Source organism: Gorilla gorilla, chromosome 10 (genome assembly GCF_029281585.2).
Source record: "Gorilla gorilla gorilla isolate KB3781 chromosome 10, NHGRI_mGorGor1-v2.1_pri, whole genome shotgun sequence".
Lineage (NCBI taxonomy): Eukaryota > Metazoa > Chordata > Mammalia > Primates > Hominidae > Gorilla > Gorilla gorilla.
Window position 1 is genome coordinate 16555401 of NC_073234.2, and position 12112 is coordinate 16567512.

At 46.2% G+C, this 12112-nt stretch overlaps 1 protein-coding gene across 11 annotated transcripts in view; it reads right to left on the bottom strand.

Annotated features, from left to right (window-relative positions):
• Positions 1-9455, bottom strand: part of RAD52 (RAD52 homolog, DNA repair protein) — a 30678-nt gene extending 21223 nt beyond the window's left edge. For 8 of the 11 annotated variants that reach the window (XM_031000611.3, XM_019038407.4, XM_055357523.2 and 5 more), the window contains exon 1: positions 9298-9454. The gene's annotated coding sequence lies outside the window, so the exon portion shown is untranslated. Of the gene's footprint in view, positions 1-9297 lie in introns of all 11 variants that reach the window. The other 3 variants (XR_008670264.2, XM_055357527.2, XM_055357528.2) reach the window with 1 other exon arrangement.
• Between the last annotated feature and the right edge of the window lie 2657 nt (positions 9456-12112).

Sequence of the window (12112 nt, forward strand, 5' to 3'; positions counted from 1 at the left end):
GAACCCGGGAGGCAGAGGTAGCAGTGAGCAGAGGTTGCAGTGAGCCGAGATTGCAGCACTGCACTCCAGCCTGGAGGGAGAGCAAGACTCCGTCTAAAAAAAAAAAACAAAACCAAAGAGAAAGGGTACCCTCTGAAAACTGTGCCGTGAAAGACACAAAAGAAAATTTAAGAGCCAAAGGACATACAACCACCTCCCCGACAAAAAAGCCTTCTAGTAGAATTAGAAGCCATACTTGACTACACCTACAAAAGAATAGGAACTACTCTTGAACTAGGAATCTCAAAAATCATCCTGAATGACTGTCACTCCTGCTCATGAAATGCAAACTTAGAGAAAAAAAAAAAGATTGAAAAGAATGAAAGAACCTCAGGATCCTGTGCGCTGATATCCAAATGTCTAACTCACATATAATTGAAGTCCCAGTAGTGAAAGAGAATGGAACAGAAGAAATATTTTTAAAACTAATAGCTCCAAATTTCCCAAATTGGCCGACAGACATAAATTTACAGATTTAAGAAGCTCTGCAAATCTCAAGAACAAATCTCTGGATAAATACAAATAAAATGACACCTAGATACACCACAGACAAACTGCTAAAAAACAAAAATAAAGAGAAAATCTTGAAAGCAGGCAGAGAATGATAACACATTACATACAGAGTAATGAATGACGCAAATGATGGCTCCATTTTACAATAAAGGTAAGAAACATATCTAGAAATAAATTTAACAAAATATGTGTAAGACTTCTGAACTGAAAACCATAAAACAGAACTAAAAAGAATTTTTTATTTTTTTTGAGACAGTTTCACTCTTGTTGCCCAGGCTGGAGTGCAATGGCACCATCTCGGCTCACTGCAACCTCTGCCTCCCAGGTTCAAGTGATTCTCCTGCCTCAGCCTCCAGAGTAGCTGGGATTACAGGCATGCGCCACCATGCCTGGCAAATTTTGTATTTTTCGTAGAGACAGGGTTTCTCCATGTTGGTCAGGCTGGTCTCAAACTCCCGACCTCAGGTGATCCACCCGGCTCAGCCTCCCAAATTGCTGGGATTACAGGTGTGAGCCACCACACCTGGCCCGAAATTTTTATTTTTATTATTATTATTTTTTGAGACGGTTTTGCTCTTGTTGCCCAGGCTGGAGTGCAATGGCACTATCTCAGCTCACTGCAACCTCCACCTCCTGAGCAAGTTCAAGCAGTTCTCCTGCCTCACCCTCCCAAGTAGCTGAGACTACAGGCACCTGCCACCACACCTGGCTAATTTTTGTATTTTTAGTACAGACGGGGTTTCACCATGTTGGCCAGGCTGGTCTCGAACTCCTGACCTCAGCTGATCTGCCCGCTGCAGACTCCCAAAGTGCTGGGATTACAGGCATAAGCCACCGCGCCCGGCCTAAAAAGAAATTTTAAAAGGCTTAAATAAGAAGGAAAATGCACCAAGTTCATATATCTGAAGACTCAATACTGTTTAGGTGTCATTTCTTTCCAAATTGATCCATAGATTCAATGCAATCCCAATCACAATTTTACCAGACTTTTCTGTAAAACTAGTAAAGATAATTCTAATATTTATATGGAAATGCAGAGGATTTAGAATATTCACATCAAGCTTGAAAACAACAAAATTGGAAGACCTACAACTACATGACTTCAAGACTTACTAAAAAGCTACAGTAATTAAAAGTGTGGTACTAACACAAGGATTGAACAATGGAACAGAAAAGGGAGTGCAGACATCAGCTACCATTTGTACAGTCATCTTAATTTCGAAAATGCAATACAATAGCATTTTCAACAAATGGTGCTGGAATGACTGGATATCTATATGGAAAAAAATTAATATTTAATTATATCTCACACCATTCACCTAAACTAGAGATGGGTGATAGGCTTAAACATAAAACTAAAACTATAAAATTTATAGGCCGGGCACGGTGGCTCACGCCTATAATCCCAGCATGTTGGGAGGCCGAGGCGGGTGGATCACAAGGTTAAGAGTTCAAGACCAACCTGGCCAACCTGGTGAAACCCTGTCTCTAATAAAAATACAAAAATTAGTTGGGCGTGGTGGCGCATGTCTGTAATCCCAGCTACTTGGGAGGCTGAGGCAGGAGAATCGCTTGAACCTGGGAGGCAGAGGTTGCAGTGAGTGGAGATCGCATCACCGCACTCCAGCCTGGACGACAGAGCAAGACTCTGTCTCAAAAAAAAAAAAAAACTTACAGAAGAAAACATGAAAGATTATCTTCACAGCCTGAAGGTAGCCAAGATTTCCTAGGACTCAGAAAGTAATAACTATAAAAGAAAATATAAGAGAAAACTGATTACATCAAAATGTAAAACTTCTGTTCATCAGACAACTCTAAGAAAATGAACAGGCAACCAGACAGAGGACAGGTAACCAGGATATAAAGGTTATATAAATAACTGCTACAACTCAATAATAAAAAGACACACAACCCAATGTAAAATGGGCAAAAGATTTGAGCAGGCACTTCACAAAGGAAGACGCACATTGTCATGGGTACGGGAAAAAGTCCTCAACACCATTAGTGATTGACGACTAAAATTAAGACCATGACACACCACACCCATCAGAATAACTCAAAAGACTGACAACACCAAACGCTGGCAAGGATGTAAAGCAACTGGAACTCTCATACACTGTTGGCAGGAAACAGGCTGATAAAACCACTCAGCTGTTAATGCACACTACTCTTCATGAAAACCAAAGGCCGACTCCAAGGACTGAGCCACACGTCCAGGCAGTAGAGCAGCAGAGGCCCAATCCCAGGCCTGGAGCCCTACTGGTGTTTTGAGACGAAGTCTTGTTCAGTCGCCCAGGCTGGAGTGCAGTGGCACAATCTCGGCTCACTGCAACCTCCATCTTCCTGATTGAAGCAATTCTCCAGCCTCAGCCTCCCGAGTAACTGGGACTACAGGCACGTGCCATCACGCCCAGCTAATTCTAATTCTTGTATTTTTAGTAGAGATGGGGTTTCACTATGTTGCTCAGGCTGGTCTCGAACTCCTGAGCTCAAGTGATCCCCCCGCCTCGGCCTCCCAAAGTGCCAGGATTACAGACGTGAGCCACCGCGCCTGGCCTATGGGTTCTTTATATATCTTGAATATCAGTCTTTTGTCAAATAGGTCCCTGTGTTTCCCCATTCATTTTCTTAGTCTGTGATTACATTTTGATGTAATCAATCATATTTATCTTTGTGTGTGTGGTTTTTTTTTGGGGGGGGGGGGTTTTGCTTTTTTAAGTGACTCTATGGCATCCTGAGCTCTAAGAAACCTTTGCACACACTCAGGTCATGAAGATATTCTCCTCATCTTCTTCCAGAAGCCTCACGGTTTTCTAATTTTGAAAATAGGTCTGGGCGGGGCCCGCCGGGTGCAGTTGCTCACACCTGTAATCCCAGCACTTTGGGAGGCTGAGGCAGGCGGATTGCATGAGGTGAGGAGTTCAAGACCAGCCTGGCCAACATCATGAAACTCCATCTCTATAAAAAATACAAAAATTAGCTGGGCCTGGTGGCATGTTCCCGTAGTCCTAGCTACTCAGGGGGCTGCAATGGAAGGCTTGCTTCAGCCTGAAAGGTAGAGGCTGCAGTTAGACGAGATCACCCCACTGCACTCCAGCCTGGGTGACAGAACGAGACTGTCTCAAAAAAAAAGAAAGAAAGAAATTAAGTAGCCAGGAGTGGTGGCTCACGCCTGTAATGCCAGCACTTGAGGCTGAAGTGGAAGGATCGCTTGAGGCTCAGGAGTTCAAGACAAGCCTAGGGAACACGGCTGTCTCTACAAGCGGCAAAACGTTAGTCAGGCATGGTGGAGCATGCCGGCAGTCCCAGCTACTCAGGAAGCTGTGGTGGGAGGATCACTTCAGCAGGGGCAAGGAAGGGGTCAAGGCTGCAGTGAGCCATGATCATACCACTACACTCCAGCCTGGGCAACAGAGGAAGACCCTGTCTCAAAAAAGAAAGAAAGAAATTAAATAATATCTGTCATATGATCCCAAAATTCTGATAGGTGTTTTCCCAGAGGAAATAAAAACATGGTAAAAAAAAACAAAAAACCTCAGGGGTAGAAGGGAGAGAGCCTGGACTAGGATAGTGGCTATGGCAAGAAATCATGAATTCAAGATATTAAAAAGGTAAAGACTGGCAAAGATGTTTTATTCTTCTCCATTTCCTTATCACCTAAAAGCATTTTTTTTCTTTTTTTTTTTTTGAGGAGTCTCACACTGTTGCCCAAGCTGCAGTGCAATGGCACAATCTCGGCTCACAAAAGCATTTCTTATTATATGTGGAGGGCTGAAGAAGCGTGTCAGGTGGACTCTGGATATACAGATCAAGAGGGAGATGTGACAAAGTGATGGGTGAGATTCTGACTGTGAAGGTCAAGAACGGCTTGATGAACAAGACTGGAGCAAGTTTCTTTTCATTTATGAACACAGTACTATAATGTTCATGATACTTTAAAAAAATTAGCAAAAGTAGAAAAAAAGTGGCCAGGCACGGTGGCTTACATCTGTAATCTCAGCACTTTGGAAGGCCAATGCAGACAGATCACCTGAGGTCAGGAGTTCAAGACCAGCCCAGCTAACATGGTGAAACCTCTTCTCTACTAAAGATACAAAAATTAGCCGGGCATGGTGGCAGGTGCCTGTAATCTCAGCTCCTCAGGAGGCTAAGGCACAAGAATCGCTTGAATCCAGGAGGCGAAGGTTGCAGTGAGCCAAGATCGCACCACTGCACTCTAGCCTGAGCAAGAGTGAGACTCTGTCTTAAAAAAAAAAAAAAAAAAAAAGTAGAAAAAAAATTTTTAATTGAAATCTCAAAATGTCATTACCTCTAAAGCCTTATGCAGCTCACCACACTCTGAAGTATGTCTTTTTTTTTTTGAGGGGGAGACGCTCTGTTGCCCAGGCTGGAGTACAGTGGTACAATCTCAGCTCACTGCAACCTCCACCTCCCAGGTTCAAGTGATTCTGGTGCCTCAGCCTCCTGAGTAGCTGGAACTACAGGCATGCGCCACCACACCCAGCTAATTTTCTGTATTTTTAGTAGAGGCAGGGGTTTCACCATGTTGGCCAGGCTGGTCTCGAACTCCTGACCTCAGTTGTTCTGCCCACCTCGGCCTCCCAAAATGCTGGGATTACAGGCATAAGCCACCACACCTGGCCTGAAGTAAGTCTTAAAATCTGTGGGAACCCAGTAATCCCAGCACTTTGGGAGGCCGAGGCAGGCAGACCATGAAGTCAGGAGTTCGAGACCAGCCCGGCCAACATGGTGAAACTCCGTCTCTACTAAAAATACAAAAATTAGCTGGGCACGGTGGCGGGTGCCTGTAATCCCAGCTACTCGGGAGGTTGAGGCAGGAGAATCGCTAGAACCTGGGAGACGGAGGTTGCAGTGAGCCAAGATCACGCCACCGCACTCCAGCCTGGGCGACAAGAGTGAAACTCCGTCTCAAAAAAAAAAAAAAAAATCTGTGGGAACATAGGATGAATTCCCTCACACTGATCATTTCTCTGCACTCCCACACTCAGCCATTAGAGAACTGCGGGGCCATACACTAATCACTGAATCCCCAACACTCAGCACAGTCCCCACTCAGCACATAGTATGAAGAGCATTTTAGCCTTTTTTTAGCTTCTCTCCACATCAAAACTGCCAGTTCAGTATTAAAAATGAGTGCCTTGAGTGAAGAAATGCTAAAAGCTGCAGAGATGGAAAAATATCCACTAGGCTTTCTGCCCTTGAAGCACTACTGAGACAGTCAGTTCTCATTATTCAGGGTAGTTATGTCCTGTAAAGCCATCATGAACACTGAACTAGCAAATACTGAGCCACTGCTCCCAGGGGAAATACAGGGTTACTCAACAGGCCAATACATAACCTTGTTTTATGTGTGCTTCTGTTTAAAGATATCTTATTTAATATATATTGTTGATGCAGTAACATGAACTCACAGCCAACAACAAAAGTGATGCCTGAACAAAGCTAATCTAAAAGCTTATCTTTTCTCTATAAGATATATCACAGCCTTCAACTTGGAAATGCTAGACAGCACTTCTATTCTTGGAGGCCACTGTAAACAGCAAAATCACCAAAAGCACAAAAATACAAAAAAACATGGCACTACGTATACAGCCAAAAGAACACTTATGAACAGTTTTAGAGCTGAAACAGGAAGGCAGAGTGTCACCTTATTTGAACATAGCTGGGAAAGCATACAGTGGGTGACTCAAAATTTTTCACAACTACTCTCTCCCACAGCTAGCTCAGTTTTTCATACACTCATCTCCAACTACACCGTTTATACTACATGATAACACGTTTTGTGGTACATTACACAACAGCAATCTCTGACGGTTTCTGCCTCCCTGAGAAGACCAGCACACAAACATTTCTCTGCTTGATACCACTATACTTAACGGCCTGGTAAGTGTTGAACTGAGAATAGAACACTTTAAAAAACACTCCCAGAGGGGCGCAGTGGCTCACGCCTGTAATCCCAACACTTTGGGAGGCCAAGGCGGGAGGATCACCTGAGGTAGGGAGTTCGAGACCAGCGTGACCAACATGGAGAAACCCCTTCCCTACTAAAAATACAAAATTAGCCGGGTGTGGTGGTGCACACCTGTAATCCCAGCTACTCGGGAGGCTAAGGCAGGAGAATTGCTTGAACCCGGGAGGCAGAAGTGGCAGTGAGTCAAGATCTCGCCACTGCACTCCAGCCTGGGCAACAAGAGCGAAACTCTGTCCCCCCCAAAAACAACAGACAAACAAAAAAACAAAACTCCTGCCCAGGCGCGGTGGCTCACACCTGTAATCCCAGCACTTTGGGAGGCCAAGGCGGGTGGATCACCTGAGGTCAGGAGTTCGAGACCAGCATGGCCAACATGGTGAAACCCTGTCTCTACTAAAAATACCAAAAATTAGCCGGGCATAGTGGCATGCGCCTGTAAGCCCAGTTACTGAGGAGGCTGAGAGAAATTCTGTCCCCCCAAAAAACAACAGACAAACAAAAAAACAAAACTCCCGCCCAGGCGCGGTGGCTCACACCTGTAATCCCAGCACTTTGGGAGGCTGAGGCGGGTGGATCACCTGAGGTCAGGAGTTCGAGACCAGCATGGCCAACATGGTGAAACCCTGTCTCTACTAAAAATACCAAAAATTAGCCCGGCATAGTGGCATGCATCTGTAAGCCCAGTTACCGAGGAGGCTGAGAGAAACTCTGCCCCCCCAAAAAACAACAGACAAACAAAAAAACAAAACTCCCGCCCAGGTGCGGTGGCTCACACCTGTAATCCCAGCACTTTGGGAGGCCGAGGCGGGTGGATCACCTGAGGTCAGGAGTTCGAGACCAGCATGGCCAACATGGTGAAACCCTGTCTCTACTAAAAATACCAAAAATTAGTCGGGCATAGTGGCATGCGCCTGTAAGCCCAGTTACTGAGGAGGCTGAGACAGGAGAAGCGCTTGAACCCAGGTGAGGTTGCAGTGAGCCCAGATACGCCATTGCACTCCACCCAGGGCAACAAGAGTGAAACTTCATCTCAAAAAAAAAAAAAACAAAAAAACAAAAAAAAACTGCCCTAAACGATACCAGACCTGAGGCCACTGAATTACCTGACCCAACCCAAGAGTTAAATGCTAGTTTCCAAAAACTTAAGTTTTAAATGTCTGTGCCTCAGACTGCGAGTTCTGTGGAGGACTAGACCTAGAAAGCCTAGAAAACCACCAGTATCCATCAAAAATGGAGAAACAAAATGTGGTATATCCACACAATAAATAATTCAGTTATTTAAAAAATGAAGTTGATACATGCTACATACAACATAGATGGACTTTGAATCATGAAGTGAAATAAACCAAACACAAAAGAACAAATATTGTATAATACAGTACTGAGAATGGGTAAATTCATAGATTAGTGCTGCTGGGAGTAGGAGGAAATAATGGGTGTCCGCTAATGGTTTTAAGGTTTCTTTTAGGGATGATAAAAATGTTCTGGAATTAGATAATAGTGGTGATTGCACAACCTTGTGAATATACTAAAACCACTGAATTGCACACTTGAAAAGGGTGAATTTAGACTGGGTGTGGTGGCTCACACCTGTAATCCCTGAACTTTGGAAAAGCGAGGAGTTCGAGACCAGCCTAACCAACATGGTGAAAAATACAAAGTAGCTGGGTGTGGTGGCATACGCCTGTAATTCCAGCTACTTGGGAGGCTAAAGCAAAGAATCGCTTGAACCCAGGAGGCGGAGGTTGCAGTGAGCCGAGACGGGGCCACTGTACTCCAGCCTGGGCAACAGAGCGAGACTACGTCTCCACTTTTCTTTAAAAAAGGGAGTGAATTCAATTGTACGTGAATTATAACTTTTTTTGGGGGGGGATGGAGTCTCGCTCTGTCCCCCAGGCTGGAGTGCAGTGGTGCGATGTCGGCTTACCGGCACACCTGCCTACTGGGTTCAAGCGATTCTCATGCCTTCGCCTCCCGAGTAGCGGGGATTACAGGCGCCCGCCACCAGGCCTGCCTAGTTTTGTATTTTTAGTAGAGACGGGGTTTCGCTATGTTAGCCAGGCTGGCGTAGAACTCCTGGCCTCAAGCGATCCTCCCGCATCGGCCTTCCAAAGTTCTGGGGTTACAGGTGTGAGACGCCGCCCCAGACCTCTATCTCAATGTTATAACAAGGCTCAATACTCAGCTAAAGTGAGCGTCAAATTTTTATTTTTATTTTTTCCCCCGTGACAGGGTCTCGCTCTGTCGCCCGGGACGGAGTGTCGTGATACAGGTGCGATCTCGGCTCACTGCAGGCTTGACCTCCCGGGAACATGGGGGCATGCCGCCACCATGCCCGGCGTCAAATTCCTTTTAAATCAATCATTTCTTCCCAGCGTCCCCCGCTCCCTGCAACTCAACTTCGTTTAGCTATTAACACAAACTTCAGATTCTCCACGCCTGTCTACAGGCAGCATCTCCACGGAAGCACCACCACGGACACCTGGCAGTCCGCACCGCGGTGGGGTCCCGGCGCGTTGGTGCCAAGTTTCCTGTATCCCGCCTTCCTACCCACCTCTCGGGAAGCCCGGATACTGAGCCCCTCACTGCACTGGTGAACTACAACAGGCCTCTGGACTCAGCATCTCTACGCTGAGCCCTCAGGATCAGGTCCACCGCAGCCCCAGGTTATCTACCGGGAAGCTGAGCCTTCCCACGCTCCACACCCACGGCTAGAACCACCCCGGGGGAAGCCGCTCTCCTCCCCCACTTACGCGCCTCGGGCAGCGCGCGGTGCACACAGGGAGCTCGATCTAGGCTATGGACAAGGGAAAGAGAGCTTAGATGGAGGCCGCGCAGAGGAGAATGGGAAGGGTGTGCGAGCGTCTCTGGGAAGAAGGTCCGAACCCACGCCCAGCGCCGGAGGGGAAGAAAAAACCGACCAGAGAAGAAACCGTAAATCAAGTCGGAGGGGAAAAAAGCCGCAAAGCCTTCTGCGGCAGCCGTAAAGCAACCTGGAGGCGCGGTGCTGGCTTTTACGTTCTGAGCTGCTCGCCCTGCCGCTTCCCTGCGCGCCCTCTGCCTCCTACTTCCCTCCAGCTTCCCTCGGTCCGCGGCCGTCGGATCTCTGCTGCCCCCTGGTGGGCCTGGCGGTTTCGTCAGGCCTTCAGGGGCTAGTTAGGCCCGGGTGGTTCACACTTCACATGCCCAGTGCCCATTAGGATGCGGGGCCCGCCCACCCATGCACAATTGGGAAAATCTTAGGATGAATTGGTTGTCAGAGACCTTCCCAGATTCCTCCCGGGCCGAGGCAGCGGTGGACCTGGTGGTTCTCCAGGCCACTCACCACCGCCGCGCACATCCAGTCGTCACCGGATGGCGCCTTCGGTTAGCGACGACCGCAGGGAAATGGAGAAGTGCGGCTTGGGGGGCGAAGTCCCCTCTAGAATGTCCCCTGGGGCCGGGCGTGGTGGCTCAGGCCTGTAATCCCACCACTTTGGGACGCCGAGGCGGGCTGATCACGAGGTCAGGAGTTCGAGACCAGCCTGGGCAACATGGGGAAACCCTGTCTCTACTAAAAATACAAAAAATTAGCCGGGTGTGGTGGCGGGCGCCTGTAGTCCCAGCTACTCGGGACTATAGTCACTATGCTGTGCAATAAATCTCAAAATTGTATTCCTCCTGTTTAACTGTAACTTTGTACCCTGAGACCAACATCTTCATCTCCCCATTCTCTCCCCCAGCCCCTTATTCCCCAGCCTCTGGGGAATTTTTAGTAGAGACACGGCTTCTCCATGTTGGTCAGGCTGGTCTCGAACTCCCAACCTCAGGTGATCTGCTCACCTCAGCCTCCCAAAGTGCTGGGATTACAGGTGTGAGCCACTGTGCCCAGCCAATATTGAGCATTTTTATGAACCTGTTGATCATTTGTATGTCATCTTTTGATAAATGATTTTTTTTTTTAAGAGTCAGGGTCTGAAGCTATCAAGCTGTTGCCCAGACTGTACTGCAGTGCTGCAATCATGGCTCACTGCAACCTCTAACTCCTGGGCTCAAGTGATCCTCCCACCTCAGCTTCCCAGGTAGCTGGGACTACAAGGATATGTCACCACACCTGGCTAATCTAAAATTTTTTTGTAGAGACAAGGTCTTTCTATGTTGTCCAGGCTTTTCACAACTCCTGGCCTCAAGCAATTCTCCTGTCTCAGCCTTCCAAAGCACTGGGATTACAGGTGTAAACCAGTGCACCTGGTGCCCTTTGCCCCCTTCTTAGTCGTGTGATCTGATTTTGCTATGAGTTGTTTGTTTTCTTCACATATTTAGAATAGGATAGTAACCCCTTATTGGATATATGGTTTGCAAATATTTTCTCTCACTCTGTTAATTGTTTTCTTTGTTGTGTCCTTTCGTTTCTGATTTTGGTAATTTGTGTCCTCTCCTTTTTTCACTAGTCCAGCTAGATGTTTATTACTTTTACCTATCTTTTCAAAGAACCAGCTCATGGTTTTATTAATTACTACAATTGTTTTTCCATTTGTTTGTTTCACTGATTTTCATTGTTATCTTCATCACTTCCTTTCTTCTGCTCACTTTAGGTTTAATTTACTTTTCTTTCTTTTTGTTTCTTATGGTGGAAGCTAAACCCATGATTTTAACCTTTTTTTGTTTTAAGTAAAGGCATTTAAACTATTAAACCATAAATTTTCCTCTAAGAACTCCTTTAGCTGAATTTTATAAATTCTGAAACAATTTTTGGGGTAAATGTATTTTAAAGTTACCTACCTGCATGTTATTGAATATAGTATATTGTTTTCTTTTTTTTATGAAAAACTTTTTTTTCTAAGAGACAGCACCTCACTCTGCTGCCCAGGCTATGGTGCAGTGGCACGGTCATAGCTCGCTATAACCTCAAATGCCTGGGCTCAAGTGATCCTCCTGCTTCAGTCTCCTAAGTAGCTAGGATTACAGGGGCTACATGCCCAGCTAAGTAAAAAAACATTTTTTTGGTGGAGGCAGGGTCTTGCTATGTTGCTCAGGCTGGTCTTGAACTCCTAGCCTCAAGCAATTCTCCCACCTTGGCCTCCCAAAGTGCTGGGACTGCAGGTGCATGACACTATGCCTGGCTAATTAAAAAAATTTTTTTTAGAGAGGGGTTCTTACTATGTTTCTCAGGCTTGTCTTAAACTCCAGGGCTCAAGCAATCCTCCTGCCTCAGCTTCCTGAGTAGCTGGGACTACAGGTGCTCACCACCATGCTCAGCTCTAAAAACTACATTTTAAAAATAGTTCCTGCTGTTCTTTGTTGTGGGTTGAATTGTGTTCCTCAAAAAGACAGGTAGAAATTATAACCTCCAGTACTTGTGAATGTGACCTTAATTAGAGTGGGGTCTTTGTAGATGTAATCAAGTAGGATGAGGTCATACTCAATTCAGGATAGACCCTCTTCAATATAATTGCTGTTATAAGAAAACAGGCTGGGTTCGGTGCCTCACACCTGTAATGCCAACACTTTGGGAGGTCAAGACGGGCGGATCGCCTTGACCAGCCTGGCCAGTTCGAGACCAGCCTGGCCAACACGGTAAAACCCCGT